The 15,687-nt window shown below is 39.7% G+C and overlaps 1 protein-coding gene across 2 annotated transcripts in view; it reads right to left on the bottom strand.

Moving 5' to 3' along the window:
* Nucleotides 1-15,687, bottom strand: part of SGCD (sarcoglycan delta) — a 482,630-nt gene that overhangs the window by 253,906 nt on the left and 213,037 nt on the right. The gene's annotated exons all lie outside the window — the stretch shown is intronic.

The raw sequence follows: 15,687 nt of genomic DNA, 5'->3' as shown, positions 1-15,687 counted from the left end.
GCTGATGGATCTCCTAAGTCATTCAGTTTATTGTCCTCTCATACATATGCTTTGGTAAATAAATGTCTTTTTCCTAATAGAGTTTATCAGAGTTTATATTTTGCTGGATGTTTCCACGATTTCACATAATATGTTTCTCTGTCTCCTGCATTTTCTGTAAACTGGTAGTTAGATCAAGAGGTTTGACACGATCCTTGCCTGGTTTTATGGAAAGAATACATCCCAGATGATGGGTGTATATTAATTTCCTACAGTTGCTGTAATAAATTACTTCAAAATTAGTGGCTTAAAGCAATATCGATTTATTATTTTATCATTCTATATGCCAGAAGTCTGTCACAGGTCTTGCTAACCTAAAATCAAGGTGTTGACAGGGCTGCATTCCTGTTAGAGACTAGGGGCAAATCCGTTCCCTTGCTTTTTCCAAGCTTCCAGAGGCTGCCCCACATTCCTTGGCTCATGGCTTATGCCTCTGTCTTCCTGGTCAGTAAGGGCACCTTGAATCCCTCACTTTACATGATTCCACCCCCCTTTTCGGCCTCTTTCTTCCTCTTTTAAGGACCCTGGTGATTATATCAGGCCCACTTAGTAATACAGGACAATCTCACTACCATAAGGTCAACTGATTAGTAACCTTAATTCCTTCTGTAACCTTAATTTCCTTTTGTCAGAAAATATAATACATTCACAAGTTCTGGGGGTTAGAGTACAAACATTTCTGGGGGGTGATTAATCTGCCTACCTCATGGGATATTCTTCTATCAGGAGGCACATAATATTTTGTTTTGTTATCAATTAATACTGATATTGGTGGTGGACTTGTCCCAGTGGTTAGGGCATCCGCCTACCACATGGGAGGTCTGTGGTTTAAACCCCGGGGTCTCCATGACCCGTGTGGAGCTGGCCCATGCGCAGTGCTGATGCGCACAAGGAGTGCCCTGCCACACAGGGGTGTCCCCCGCATAGGGGAGCCCCATGTGCAAGGAGTCCACCCCATAAGGAGAGATGCCCAGGGCGAAAGAAAGTGCAGCCTGCCCAGGAATGGCACCGCACACACGGAGAGCTGACACAACAAGATGACGCAACAAAAAGAAACACAGATTCCCATGCCGCTGACAACAACAGAAGCGGAAGATGCATCAAAACAGACACAGAAAAGAGGCAACTGGGGTATGGAGGGGGCAGGGGAAGGAGAGAGAAATAAATAAATAAATAAATCTTTTTAAAAAATTTAATACTGATATTTACTTAGAGGATCCATTATTTCCATAGGATTTTTAAACTGGTAATATCCTAATTCTGTTACTTCTTCTTAATTTACTAATTGGGGCATGTGTATCAAGAGATATTGCATCTTAATATTGTTTATCTTTGGTTACAATTTATATAGACACTTAATAGAGAATTGATTTTTTCCCTTTATTTATTGGTTTTCAAAATATTAAATTGTTTACCTACTATCTTCCAAAGATGACCAGTGAAGTGTTATGTCTTAAATATCATCATAAACATTTTTATTTAATTCCAGCAGTACCTTTGATCAGTGAAAGCCTCTTCAAGGTGTGTCCTGAGTCCTTTTTATATGACTGAGTAATCCTGTCAGAGGGTCTTAATTTGGAATTTATGCTCCCAGTACAACAGAGTTAGATTCATTTATAGTTTCCCTACACAGGGCTCTTATGCCCCCTTTTTTTGAACCTATAATTAGCACTATACTATATATCCAAGAGTCTTAAATATTTGGTTTATCCATGTGCCAGTTGGGCCCTGAAACTCAGCAAAGTTGCAGCACCTACTCTCCAGTTTACTGGACTCACCCAGGACAACCAACAGGGAGATAATGATGGACAACGCCTATCCCAAGGAACACAGAGTGTCTGCGACTGTAAGCACGATAGTTCCACCCAATTCCCATGGGACCTAAGCCCCCTCTCAGTCAGAAGCTGAGTGGGCATCACCATCCCCAAATCCTCAAGTTGGGGAATGAACAACTGACTAAAGTAGGCTTATGATTATTTTATTATAGACATTATTATTTTAGCAATGGAAGAACTTTATCATTGATAAAAACCAGCTGCCTCTAGAGGGTCAGAGAGGAGGGAGAAGGAAGAATACATGTAATATTCAGGCATTTTTGGGACATTGGAATTGTCCTTCATGATAATGCAATGATGAGTACAGATCATTACATATTTTGTCATAACCTACAAAATTGTGCAGGACAGAGTGCAAATTATAATGTAAACTATAGTCCATGATTAGTAGCAATGCTTCAATATGTGCTCATCAATTGTAACAAATGTACCACCCTAAGGAAGGATGTTGTTAATGTGGGAAAGTGTGGTGGGGGGAGGGGAGGGGACATATGGGAATCCCCTATATTTTTTATGCAATATTTATATAATCTAAAGCTTCTTTGAAAATAAAATGTAATAAAAAATATGGCTCAGTAGTCTTTGATAATTCTCTTGTTATCTGTTATGATAAAATGTTCCAGCATTATCTTATATATTTCCTTCTCCAGGCCTGGAATCAGCCATTTCTCCAAGAAATCCTGGTTCATTTTTGAGGGAAATGGTATTTAGAAACCACAATGCGGGAGTTAATGATTCTCATTGCCACTGGTTTATTATGTCTAGGCCCATTCAGTGGACAGAACTAAGAAATAAGTTGCTTATGTGTGTATGTGTGTGTGCATGTGTTTTAAGTTCATTTGGTATTTCACTTCAAACGTAGGATTGGAAGGTTTTTATTTAACTTTATGGATCTTACAATTTTATTACCTTTCTTCTATATCTCCCAATTTCTCAACATAATCACTCATTTGCTTTAACTCACCATACCTACCATATGAAAATGATGATTAATGAAAACAATTTCAATTTTTTTTTTAACCTTTCATGTATATCCTTTTAGGAAAGTACAAGCATATTACTGGGTTTCAAAGTTACTTGATATAGCTTTTCTTTTCTGATGCACAGTGAGGTTCATTTGTTTCATTTTTTTCCTTTCAATTTTTAATGATTGATTTTTCAAAATCTAATTTTGTTTTATAAATTTTTAAAGTTTGTTTAATTTTTAGTTTTGATTTATGCCTCCAGTTTTTCCAATAACATGTGAAAATTGAAAGATTTGAATGAAAAAAAAACCAAAACAGGATTTTAGGTTCTCTTGAAAACTAGAATCCCTGACAAATTTGAGGCAAGTAGCCTCTTCCACGCTCGGACAATACCTTATGCTCTCCAGTTTGCCACAGTCTCCACCTAGCCTTTTCACTCAGTTATGTTATCTCAGATTCCTGAATTTTCTCATTTGCATCTGAGGTTTCTTCTCTCTGGCATTAACACTGAGCTCTGTACCTCCAGCATTCAGTGCAAACACCCTACAGGTGGTTTGAATGACCAAGTGGTAAGTGAGTATTTTCCCGTACCCCTCTTAAATAATTCTACTTCAGCCTGTGGTTCAGAACAGATCTTGCAGATCTATATTATTCCTTCATGGCTAGCATGCCATCTGAACATTTCTATTGTTGACACTAGTGGGGATGGCCCTGGCAAGGAGTCCCAGACTGTGTGTTCAAACCTATTATGAAAGGCAATGAGTGGAGAACATATTCGTGTCACACCAGCGGCAGGCAGAATCTTCAACATAGGAAATGAAAGAAATAAAGAAAAAATCCAAGGGCATCTTAAACCCCCAAAGAAAAGATGCCCCAATTGGCTACTGTTTGGGACTGTTTTTAATTGTTCCCATTATCTGGAAAAGCAGCTGAGTATAATATGTTGTACAGAAACATACTAAACCTGACACCTGTAAGTTGACTAAACTGTTTTTTTGGCATGTTTATGTTAAGTGTGTTTATAAAACAATCAAAATTTTCTAAAAATTGTAAATAAAAATTTTTCTTGGGTAATTAGCCAGCCTATATCAAATTACATCTATCTTTCTCCCCACTATTGCCAATTAATATTTATTGGAGACTTACTATAAGGAAATTGTTAGACTCTCTGCTTTTCAAGCTTAACTTCAATTATCTTTATTACGAATAAAAGTTACCATGCTACTTATTGGATTTTATCATAAGGAAATAATCATATCAATGTGAAAATATTCAGCTATAAAGTGGTCTACCACCATGTCAGTTATAATAGAAAAAAAACTATATAAAACAGTGTTTGAATATAACAGAATATTATATATATTTTATAAAGGAATATTTAAGACATAGAAAATATTCATAAGTTAAACAGTTAACTATGAATACCCATTGATTCACCTGCAAACATATAACAGATGCTCACTTAACAGGAAATGTTCTAGAGAAAATTTTATAGGGGAAAATATTTGAGGGAAATACACTTAAATATAAATGTTAATATTTTATCTCTCTGTGGGCCTGCATTAAGATTACATCCTATTTTCTACTTTTTGCTTATTTGCATTTTCTAAATTTTTCTATAGACATCAATTGCAAGGAAGAAAAACTAAAGTTTTAGAATTAAAGTTTGACTCACTGATTTATTTTAAAAATCAATAGTTGTCAAGAATCCACAGTATATGTCATGTACTAAGTGCTATATCTCTATTAGCTCATGTCATCTTCTCATTGACCCTATGAGATAGTTATTATTTTCTCTGTTTTATAAGTGAGAACATTTGCTGGTCAGTAACTTGCTTAAAATTACATACTAGTTAATGGCAAAACCAGGAACTGGAACCCAAGGTTATCCAGTTCTAACTTTATTCTTAGTCATAATTCTAATCTGATCTTCAAAATACACAAAAGTAATATCTTTAAGATAGCTGGTGAATTTCCTAATATCACTTTGATCTTAGCTCAGGTAGTGAGTGCTCTCAGCAAGATGGGACCATATTCATTCTCAGAACCAACACCCTCCATTCTTATAGTCAAATACCCTTATTCCAACTCCCCGGGGTCTGAAATCTCCTTACTACAACTCGACTCCCGGCTCCCCCACCCTGAAAACCGTCACAGTGAATTCTCTGCTATTTTTGAGAAGCCAGCTGTGTGCATGAACTTGTGCTGTATGCCATTTGGGGAGCCACAAAAAGAGAAGGACCCCTAAATCCTGTCCTTTGAGACAGTTTATAATACAGGTAGCACATGGCAACAGAAGAATAGCAAAGGGGGCACAAACGTGACTGAATTTTGAGAAACACTCATCGCAACCAACAGTCAATCAATTAACTCTTTTGCAAGTAGTAATTTCAACCATGATTTACAAACCTTTCATGGCAGGAAACTCATCACAAACTTGCCAAATCTCGATCCCTTTTAACAAGCTACAGGCATCGTGACAATAGGACTTTCAGGTCAGTTTTGAAGTGTAATTTCCTTCCCAGTAAGGTGCAAGAGTGGCATTTAGAAGAATCAAAATGACTCCCAAAGAAGTCAGAAAGAGACAATAGCTTTTTTCTTCTTCACATGGTGAACTTCAGTTCTCTTAAAGGCAATTCTAGTAGGCAGATAGCTGGACTCCGAGCCTGTACAGTCCAGTGCAGAGCCCTAAAGTCTGTGAAGTCCACCTGAGAAAGAACTGGGAGTTCAGGTTCCCACTGTAATTCCAACGATGGTGGGGCCTCTGAGTACCTAACACCATGTTTGGCCCATAGTACCTGCTCAGAGCAGGAATTTTAAAACACAAGTGAGCAAATCCCTTTATTTTCTCAGGCCCATTTAGGGTAGGTTTACCTTACAAGGTCTTTTGGAGACAAAAGGCCTGGGGTTAGAGGCGGGGGTGGGTATATGAGAATTTCTCTCTGGGCTGGTCCAAGAATTAGGGTGTTTGTTCTTTACTCCTTATTTGGTTTAGATGAGTTGGTTGGTTGTTTTAAGTAGACATTTTCCCACATGATAAGTAATATAACATAGAGATCTCAGAGTGGCAGGACAATAAACGGAAATATTAGTTTGTTTCTTTTCTCATATCTTTCATGCAGCCCCTGACCCCTTTCATCACCATTTTCAAATAGCTTGTCAGACTTTGTAATTACTTGGTTTAGAGGTTTGGGGAGCAAAGAAGCAGAGGCAGTGTGAATGCAGTGGAGTTTCTTATCTTCTATAAAATGTAAACCTCATTGAATGGGCTGTGCTAGGTGTGTTGGAATGGGAGGCAAGCAGAAGCAATTTCCTCGCTGAGGGGTGGGCAGACATCTGTGAATCCCATGAGTGGTGGGGGGTCCCCTGGAGGGGTTTAGACCTCAAAAGGGAGCGGCTCCATGGATCCAGCTTCTCAACACTCCCTTCTCCATCAGTGGCAGTAAAACTACTGGACCTCAAGGGACCACCTGGGTGGGGCCGCAGTTCCTTCAGCTACAACCCAAGTAGGACAGCAACAGGAGTCCCCAGGCAGGTTCCCACGGGTGCTGGGCAAGACACCAGGGCCTCCAAAAATTCTTGAGTGAGGCTGAATTTCTTCCTGGCATTGGACAGCACCTGGGAATCAGCGTTATGTTGACTTAAAGAAAATGTTATTTCTTACTCCTCTGATTTTCCTGTTACATCAGCATCAGACAGGTCTTTAATTCTGTCAGCACATTCAGGCTTGAAGTAAGGCCTGTTTTAGTAAGCCAGTCTCAAGAATCTCTCGTTGGAGCTGTTTTAATAGCAGATTGTAACTTAGGTTCAGGTAAATAGTGAAACCATTTTTTCCATACAAGATTACTTTAGAATGCAAGCTTCACAAACGTGAGATTTTTGGCCATTTTGTTCATTGCTGCATCTTCAATCCCTAAAATATTGCTTGGCACATAATATATTCTCAGCAAATATTTATTGAGTGATTGAACTTATTCATTCTCAAAAGTTGTGTTTTGAAAGGTGCTGTGGGGTTTACAAAACGTCTTAAAGATTTAGCCTTGTTCCTATGTCAGGTTATAATCTATTATAGCATGAATTCTCTACCAAGGCAATATAGTCCCAAGGAGTGAAAACTGTGGATTGAGGTGGTGAAAAACTCTCATAATTGTTATATATAAAGCCCAGATGTGCTTATGTATACATCTACACTTTATCTGAGGCACTAAGATTTCAGGTGTGGGGCAATTGAGGATTTTAAAAAATGTCTAAAAACACACCTGGGGGTGGGAGGAGGCAAGAGTGAAAAAAATTTGAGAAATACTATAATAATTATCGATTTTAAAGACAGCTGTAACATTTCCCGTTCATCCATAAATTGTCACTTCTGCCCTCTGTGTACTGAACATCCTTGTAGCTCCTCAGACTTGGCGATGTAGCAGAAAGTAAGCAGGTGAAGAGCAAACTCCCTAATGTAATATTTAAGACACTTTTTGATCTGGCACCTGCTCACTTCTCCAGCCTCATCTTTTGCCAGTCTCCCTTCATTTTGTCACAGAAAATGCTCACAATTTTTCCAGATTCTTTTTCTTTTTGCTCCTCCCTTGGCCAAGAGTGTTCTTCCCAGGCCTCCTGCCCTCTCCACAACTCTTTGGTCCTCGTTGGATGTGTTTCCTCCTACAAGCTCACAGGTATCTTGCCGGCTCCTCCATCATAGAGAGCCTGTATCACATAATCATCCATTTACAGCCATATCCTTCCTCCCTAGACTTCAAATTCCCTAAGACAAGGGACTGCAACCCACTCATTATTCTACCTGCAGGACTCAGTACACTGTTTAGCACTGAAAAATATAACTGAAAGAGAAAACAAGATATTTTTCAGAAAGTGCTCATGGATGCAAATTTTAAAAAAGTAATTAAAGTTCCATTTTCATACGTATTAAACAAAGCAGTTTATCCACATCAGCTTCATGAATCCTGATGCTAACTCTAGGAGGTGGCAACAGTTAGCCCATTTCACAGTTGAGAAAACTGATGGCAGTCTGACTGGAAAAACAAAGCTCCTTAACTTTCACACTGGAAGCTGCACTGTTTAACTCCAACTCTGTTTGCTGCTGAGTGAGGAGGCATTTATTATAGCAAATAAGATCCCTCCCCCTGGGAGTTTCTATTCTAGAGGAAAAGGAAAACATGAAAAACACACATGATGGTGAGGATATGCAGAAATAGGAACACCGGTGCGCTACTGCTGGAAATGTAAGATGGTGCAGCCACCTTGGAAAATAGAGTTATTGCATGACCCAGCAGTTCCACTCCTAATTATCTACCCATATCAAATGATAAACTATGTCCACACAAAAACTCACATATAAATATTCATAGTAGGATTATTTATAGTCAAAAAGTAAAAACAACCCAACTGTTTACTAACTGATGAATGCATAAATATTATATATCCATGCAATAGAATATTATTTAGCCAAAACAAGGAATGAAGTACTGCTATATACTAAAATGTAGATGGACCTCAAAAAAACATTATGTTGAGTGAAAGCAGCCAGATACAAAAGGTCAAAAAGTATATGCTTCCATTGCTACAAAATGTCCAAAAAGGCAAATCTGTAGAGACAGAAAGTAGATTACTGGTTGCCTGGGAGTGACTGTAGATGGGCTCAAGGGACCTTAATGAAGTTATGGTAAAGTTTTAAAAATGGACTGTGAAGATGGTTGTACAATGCAATTTATTAAAAATCATTAAATTGTACACTTAAAATTGCCAGTTTTTATAGTATGTGAATTTAACCTTAATAAAGGTCTTTAAGAAAAGAATGTCTCATGAGAAGTGATGTTCACAGAGAGAAATCTAGTTCAGAAGACATGGCATTAGTGCTTTGGAATTCCCAACATCAGTAATGAGTGCCACTGTTTCAGACGTGTGTAGGGGAAAGAGGTAGTAGCTTAGAGGGAAGACAAGTGGGAGATGACTATATTTGACTATAGTTTATGTGAGGTTATTAAAGGAACATGCTCACAAATGTTCTATTTCCATCAAGCTTGATGAAGCAAATCTAAAAGAAAGCAAATACAATTGAAATCAGACACAGAAAGTGTTTTGCAATCAAGGTAATTAATTATGGGATAGGCTAACAAAGATAGCTACTGATCTTCTTTACAGGGAGCATTAAAAGATGGGCCAACATAGTCCTGGATGATTAACACAGCATAAGGAAGAGGGCCAGGTGAGCCCTCGGGGTCTGGGCCACAGCTTCTGATCCTTCTTGTTATTCACTATGTATCTCAATTTCCCATTTTCTTTCTTTTACCATTGATGTCAATACATCATATTTTTTTTCTTTTTTTTTTTTTTTAAAGATTATTTATTTATTTCTCTCCCTTCCCCCCACCCCCACCCCGGTTGTCTGTTCTGTCTATTTGCTGCATCTTCTTTGTCTGCTTCTGTTGTTGTCAGTGGCACCGGGAATCTTGTGTTTCTTTTTGTTGTGTCATCTTGTTGTGTCAGCTGTGTGTGTGTGTGGCGCCATTCCTGGGCAGGCTGCATTTTCTTTTACACTGGGCGGCTCTCTGTATGGGGCGCACTCCTTGCACTTGGGGCTCCCCTATGCGGGGAACACCCCTGCGTGGCAGGGCACTCCTTGTGCGCATCAGCACTGCGCATGGGCCAGCTGCACATGGGTCAAGGAGGCCCGGGGTTTGAACCGCGGACCTCCCATGTGGTAGACGGACGCCCTAACCACTAGGCCAAGTCCGCTGCCCGTCATATATTTTTCTTTCCTTTCCTTTCTTCCCAGTTACTTTATAGTGAAAGCTCATATATTGGTTCTAACAATGTGTGTGTGTGTGTATGTGTGCGTGTGAAAGAGAGAGAGAAAGAGAGAGGCAAGGGGAGAAGTCAGGAGGAGCTGATAAAGGAGAGAGGGAACATGATATGTATAACAGTTGCTAAATTGCTTTGGTCCCTTAGCGGTCAGGACTGTGATTTCTCACATAGGTTTCATAACATCTCATAAAGTTGCTTTAAATGATTTATGGATCCAAGGCTCTGGTACTTGAAGGATCCCATATTTCCTGGTTGTCAGTAGTAATGTATAGATGGACATTCTTTGCTTTATGATTTTCCTGGGATGAGTAAATCACCCAGAAAGGAGGGAATAACAGTGCCTCCCTACACACACACAGAGGGAATCAGATTATTTCTTTTTATTTCCAAATTGTCTAATCCCTACTTGACCCTTAACCTTAGCTATCAGTTTCTTCAAGGAGAAGTCTTTCTTGATTCTCCTCAATCCTTTAGCAACCTTCCTTTTCTTGGTAACTGGAACACATACAACACACACGTATACAACATTCTAGTGCCTTGGCCAACAATATGAGTACTAGAAAATGCGCTGGAATGCAGGCTTGATCACTTATTGGCTTTTCTAAGCCTCAGGCCTCTTATAGGAATACTTAGATAATATCCTCCAAATGAGGACTGTATCAAGCAGTCCATGTATATCAGTCAGAAAAGGCTAGGGTATCCTATGGTAACAGCAAATGAAAATCTAAGTAGCTTCAAAAAACAAAGATTTCTTTCCCATCCAAACTTCATGTCCATCAAGGGTTGGCAGTGGTTTCTGCACACTGTAATCACCAGGGACATAGGATATTAGAGTGACCACTATTATAAATAAAGCAACTGCTTTGCAGAAGGGAGGAGAGTGTGACAAAGCACGTGTTAGCTCCAAAATGGTAGTATGCTGCTCCCATTTTTAATCTAAAGCACTTCACATGGCCACACCAATCATAAATGAGTAGGGAAGTACAATCCTGCATTTGCCCAAGGAAATCAAGAGTGGGAATATTTTTTGTGATCTATCTTTAAAAAAAGACAATTAAAAAATAAAATATATATTTAAATGTAAAAAAAAAAAAAAAAGTGGGAAAATTTGTAAACAGCCCCAGTGAGAGTAACATCATCCTCAAGGCTTAGCACAGTAACATGAATATAGTAATTAAAAAAAAAAAAATCAGGTATTACTGCTACCACTTCTATTTATTTTAACTTGCATTCTAATTCTTGACTTATTTTTCTATCTGTAGAGTGCAAGCCGCTAGCAGACAAATGTCTTATCTTGGCCATCCTTTTATCCCAATCACCTGTCAAAATTTCTGACACAGAGCAGACCGATACTAAATTTTACTGACTGAATGAAAAGTCTTCTGAGAGGCACAAGAACCCTAAGTGCAGCTTCCAGATGAAGTGTACTCTGGCTTAAAAGTCAACAAGCCTTGAGTAGCACTTACCCAGACCAGAACTGAGCTTGCTGGCCACGCAGAAAGAGCTGGAGGCTGTTGCATACTTGTAGACATTAATTAAAGGTTTTCCTTAAAGTTGCTTTGTGAGGAAATGTATGCAGCATCCCATGGATGCATGGGAAGTGCCCAGCACTTGGGCTCTGTTCTTGACCCTTCAGCTAGCTCCCTGTGCAAAGGTGGAAAGTCTGGCCTCTCAGAATCTGTTTCCTCACACCCCATAGTGAGCAGTTGAGCAATGAAACATTAAAGTCCCTTCTATTAAAAAAAAATCCATTCTATGAACCACAGGAGTTGGATGTTAACTGGACAAATAATCTCAGCTGTTCTTGGGAACCAGAGCCCACCATTCAGGGAGAATGCAACAAGGACAACGCGTGTGACTCGTGGTTTTACCAAGGAAATTCTTGCAAAGCTCCACAAATCACCCCAAATATACATCCAGATAAAGGGATGATTGAGGTACAAATACCACTGCCAGCACTGGTTCTGAAAAAGAAACTTGTAAACAACCTTTAAAAAGAGAATTGGTGGAAAATTTATCAATTGAAGGGCAGAAAATGAGAGACGGATAATAAAGTGCAGGTTGCTCTATCCCCTTCCCAGGTGAAAAACGTGAATTTATGAATCCTGAGCTATTGTTGATATAGGAGTGGACTCAATTATCTCAAGCAAAAAGGTCCATGCCAAGTGTTCAGATCAAGTTCCTCCCATGGCAATCCCTACTGTTAGGTGAGTGCTTCCAAACAGTAAAGCCCCATTAAGATGTTGGCCCGAGTGATATTAAAAATGCAGTGTGAAAATCCCTCCCCAAATAGATCTTTTCACCAGGGTAGACACCCCAAGGGAGCTACCTATCAGGTCTTTTCTCTATTTTCATTAGGAATAGCTGTCCGTTGTACATGACAGTGTCTTTTTTTGATTCTTGTGAGAATCAAAAGGTCCAGTGCTTTTTTTGATTCTTGTGAGAAAAGTTTCAAAGCATAAGTTCAGAAACAGGAAGGCTAGTAGTTATACTCCTGATGCTAGAGCCCTCTTCCCTATTAATCTGGCCCTTCCGCTTAAGTTTTGGTGTCCAACTTGGCCTTCCAAAGGACAGTATCAAATTTACACTCAGTCTTTCAGACAAGTTGCCAATTTCCACAGTTTTGCTTAGCCTTAGAGAGAAGGAACATTTGTCCAGAGGAGACAACTCCATTGCTTCCTTGATTACAACCTAAGCCCTGATATTCTTCCCTTATTTTCTGTGTGGTGCTCCAAATAGCAGAAAAACTGGCACAGGGAGTCTCTGAATCCTTGGAGAATTCTGTTTGCTCAGTGAACAAAGGAACGACCTTCTTGTTGCTGTTTTAGCTTAGAGCACTGCACAGCCAGAGCACTGACGTACTGTGGAAAAGAATGAGGCAGTAAAAGCAGGGAGGGGCAGCAGAGGGGGTGGATATACTTTAATATGGGATACAAGAAGTTTATGAACAGAAAGCCAGCCAGGAGAAAATTTAGAGAAAGGTGAAATGAGTTTGGCATGCTTGAGGATCACCAAGAAGGTCAATGTGACTGGAGTCAAGTATATGAAGTACAGAGCAGTGGGAGATGAGTTCAGAGAAGGAGGAAGGGACCAGATCAACAGAGCAGCCTGGAGAAGAGGCTAAGGAGTCAGGTTTTTATTCTGTATGAGATGGGACACCATTGGAAGATGTTAAGCTAAGGTTTTCATTTTAATTTACATAAATTCCAACAAGTCTTCCATGAATGTACTGAATCAAACTTGATGAATTAATTCCAAAATAATTTTCTAAAAGAACTTGCAGAAAATAGATTCTGTGATTTTACTCGGCTTAAAGCTTTCTCTCTCTCTTTCTCTCTCCCTCTCCCCTCCCTCCCTTCCTTTTCTTTCCTCCTTTCTCTTTCTTCCTCTCCTCCCTTCCCTTCCCCTCTCCCTTCCTCTCTTCCTCCCTTCCTTTTGAATGCACTCTCTGCTTCCTTTTCCTAATCACACATACTCATCCAGAGCACAGGTTTTGGAATCAGAAAGACATAGTTTTGAATCCAGATCCTATTGCCTACTAGTGATAGGACCTTGGGAATCTTACCTGATTTCCTAAGCCTTGTTTTCATCTGTAAAATGGGGATTATAGAACTCTCTTTTATGATTGTGACTGTGTTTACATTTGATCTGCTCAGCAAGGTGCCTGGGCCTGTAAATTCTCAATAGCAGCCCCTTCCTGAGCCATCCCTCCTCCTGTCCCCTGCCGGTTACATTGGTCTGCTTCCTTTTCTGACTATGCTCTCTAATCTCCTGTGGCACTTACACACTGCCACACTCAATTTAGCACTTCCTTGATTTGACATGCTCTGAGAGGCTTAGTGTAAGAGTGAGGAGGAAGAGGGTCAATAATAGAGCTGCCAGCACCAAGAGGATCTAGCTTGAGGGCGGTAAGGGTAGGTATGAAGATACTAAAAGGAGCTTGCCAGAAAATTTATCTTAATTCTTAGGAGAAAGGGAAAGGAGTAAAACTCACTCAATATCTCAAGCCAGGGGTAAAGAATGGGAGAAGGGGTATTTTAGGGTTTTCCAAAATTGCAGTAGCCTCTTTCTCTGGACAAGATAGTACTTTAATGATTTCTAAATACAAAAAGCAAACACGTCTTCAATTATTAAGTCACGGAGCCTGGTTAAAGGGATTTCATTTGTATTTTCTTCTCTTTCAGTTGCCCTGCCCTTCTCTACCCCACCCTCTACTGCCCACATTGACCTACACTTCTCACCACCATCACTTAAGACGGGCACTTTTAATGAGCCGAGCAGTTTCTAGCTTCAGGGACCCAGAGCTACGTAAATTCCTGGGCAATCAGGATAGCAGTGGGGATTACAAAGCTGTAGTGAGGCCAATCATAATCGGGTTCTTTTTTTCCCCAACCTTCCTTGATTTGGTGGCTTGGAGGTGTGAACCCCAGAAAAGCATGTTTTTCATCTTAATCCATTCCTGGGGATGTGAACCCATTGGAAACAGGACTTTTTGGTGAGGCTATTTCAGTTAAGATGTCATCCAGCTGAATCAGGATAGCTCTTAACCCTATTACTGGTGGCACTATAGAGAAGGCCATAGAGAACCCATGGGGAGCAGCCAGAAGCTGGAGGTCAGTGGAACCGAGAGAAAGAAGAACATGCCACCATTGGCCCAGCCACTGATGGAAAGCCAAGGAACCCCAAGGACCGCCAGCCAGTCCCAGAGTGCCATGGTCTTCTAGGAGAAAGTACTGCTTTAGTGACACCTTGATTTGGAGGATTTCCCTAGCCTCAAAACCTGGCACCAATAAATTCCTCTTGTTTAAGCTAACCAATTGTTTGGTATCTGTTTTAGAAGCTAGGAAAATAAAACACTTGGGATGATAGTAGAGAAGTTAACTCCCAAATTCAGTCACTAGAAAGAGAAGTGTATGAAAAACCACGTGAGCAGGACATTGCAGTAAAAGAAGTTTTCCGAAAGGATACATGCAAATTAAAACAATCTCCAAAATCACCACCCCTTCCTTGAAGGGTGCAGCCAACCTCTCACTTGGAGAGGACACAAGATCTCGTTTGGCTTTCCTTGAGAACAAGAGCCACAATTGAGATAGCCGTTAGTCACCTTTCCTTTCCATGAGTAGGACACCAGCAGGTTTCAAGCCTCAAGTGAAAGCTTCTCCCAGGACTTCTTCCAGAATAAATGCCAGGTTTGAGATTTCAGTGCAGCTATGAATGATTGCGCTGTCTCAGAACTGCAAAGTGTTTAGGTACTGAGCAATTAGTTGCTTAATACAGTGTAAATTTGTTGGCCGTAGTTTCATAAGAGCTTACCGTTACTGCAGCCAATTAGACGTTGGAAGTATGTAGCCTTCTACCTGTTAGGTTTGTATTCCATGTATTCCACTTTTATCAGGGTCTTTGGAGACTTCCCTATATTTTACTAGTGGTTTTCTCCATATATATTTTGGCCATAGCAAAGATATAGCAAATAAGATTAATTTTTCTACATTCTGTACAATACAAGGATGTCAGAGAAGTTAACATGCAATAAGTCTCCCTCTCTTATGCACAATATGTGGAAGGAAGAAAGAGATAATTCATTTAGTAGATCATCCTTAATTCCAGGCTTAAATGGGGGAGGGGGGGAGACTAGAAAATATTAACTAGAAAATGTTCTTCTGAGAAACACCTTTGTTCCTTACTGCTGTCAGATGGATGCATTATGGTAACAACTTCTTAGACTTGTAAAACTGTTTATATATATTTTTTTAAATCTTGCTCCCAAAGGTTACAGGGTAGACAATCCTCATCTACTTTACTAGCACTTTCGGTTTTGGCCGAAATCCTATTATTCAGGAGGTATGAATTGACCAGTGGGAACATTTCCAGCAACAATATTTCAGAATTCAAATCTCATTTAACCAAGATGACCTCTGGAAATTACCAAGCTCAGGTAAAAAGAAACTCTTCAACATAAATGACCATGATTCATTCCATCCAGTGGGTAGAGGGAAAGCTTTCTAATCATTTTTTATCACCTAAGCCTC

The sequence above is a fragment of the Dasypus novemcinctus genome, chromosome 2, assembly GCF_030445035.2.
Source record: "Dasypus novemcinctus isolate mDasNov1 chromosome 2, mDasNov1.1.hap2, whole genome shotgun sequence".
NCBI classification, from domain to species: Eukaryota; Metazoa; Chordata; class Mammalia; order Cingulata; family Dasypodidae; genus Dasypus; species Dasypus novemcinctus.
The sequence above is the reverse complement of the archived record's forward strand: the minus strand, read 5'-3'. Positions and strand labels throughout refer to the sequence as shown.